This window comes from Schistocerca cancellata, chromosome 3 (genome assembly GCF_023864275.1).
Source record: "Schistocerca cancellata isolate TAMUIC-IGC-003103 chromosome 3, iqSchCanc2.1, whole genome shotgun sequence".
NCBI classification, from domain to species: domain Eukaryota; kingdom Metazoa; phylum Arthropoda; class Insecta; order Orthoptera; family Acrididae; genus Schistocerca; species Schistocerca cancellata.
Window position 1 is genome coordinate 861,461,691 of NC_064628.1, and position 1,330 is coordinate 861,463,020.

The 1,330-nt window shown below is 42.2% G+C and overlaps 1 non-coding gene across 1 annotated transcript; it reads left to right on the forward strand.

Moving 5' to 3' along the window:
* The first annotated feature begins 559 nt into the window (after positions 1–559).
* LOC126178480 (U1 spliceosomal RNA) lies at positions 560–722 on the forward strand. Its single transcript, XR_007536377.1, has one exon. It is a non-coding gene; the product is annotated as a U1 spliceosomal RNA (small nuclear RNA).
* The last annotated feature ends 608 nt before the right edge of the window (positions 723–1,330 follow it).

Consider the following 1,330-nt stretch of genomic DNA (forward strand, 5'->3'; position numbering starts at 1 on the left):
TATCCGAAAGAATTATTCTTCACACGCTATTTCTAATATAGTTTGTACCACCTTGTACTTATGTAGTCGCAAAACTAAAAGGAAACGTTGTGGAATAAGGCGCTATGTTATACAGAAGGGACAGGTGCAATCTATTTGCTTTACAAAGCCATAAAGATCGCCTCATTTATTTTCTAAGAAAGTACCACAACGTATCTGGTTTGCCGAAGACCTAACCTAACTGTACCCACAATGCACGCTGGGAGCAGCTGATATCTCATGCGCGCGCATCCCACGATATGGGAGCCATCTGCTATCGCTGAAGGGAACTACGCGGCCCAATTAGACCAAAACAGCTAGGGCCTGTGTAAGCGCCGTTTCGTCAAATGCCGTCTTTAAGAGCTTTGATGACACCACTCACAATATGGGAGAGTTTAGCCGCAAAATATAAGCATTTTACTAGCGTTTTGGGCTCGATGTATTGCACAACTGCCCACACATAACGTGTACAGTGATATGCACTCGTTTGTTGTGATGCACTCTGTACGGCATAAAGAAGCGAGTTTCTGGGCGTCAAAGCATACTTACCTGGCTCAGGGGTTACCGTGATCATGAAGGCGGTTCCTCCAGGACGAGGCTCTTCCATTGCACTTCGGTTGGGCTGACCCCTGCGATTACCCCTAATGTGGGTAACTCGGGTGCATAATTTTTGGTAGTCGGGACTGCGTTCGCGCAGACCCGGTCTAATAATAATTAAACATACGGAGTAATAAATAATTAACATAGCTAAATCGAAATTATGGAAGACCCAGAATGGAATGTAAGAACATTTGGAGAAAGATAGTTGCTACTCGCCATATAACGGGAAAGCTGAGTCGCAGTGAGACACAACAAACAGATTATTACACGTAAAGATAGTTTGATGAACATAGTTGTATTTTTTCAGGCGGAAACGTATTACGAGGAATAGTCTACCAAATGCTCTCCTTCTCGTCCAGACCCGAGAATCTCCCTTATCTGTCGCTCACTTGTAATGTCTTCATCATTCCAATGTTCTTCCTCTGATTTCATCCATTATTCACTCTATAACTCTTTTGATGCAGACAATTCCTATGCCGTAAATGCCCCATCAAGATTTTTTCCTCATTTTGATAGCTTCCAATTATCATCTTTCTTCCCCTATTGTCTTCCTTACTTCTCCAGGTTTAAATCTGTCACCCCACTTTACCTGAAAACTTTCTTCTCCATAGTTACATTTCGAAACTTTCTAAATATCATCCTTCTTCAGACAACACATATTATATTTCTTTTTACCTGTCCATGATTCGCCTGGGTACAGTACTACACTTCA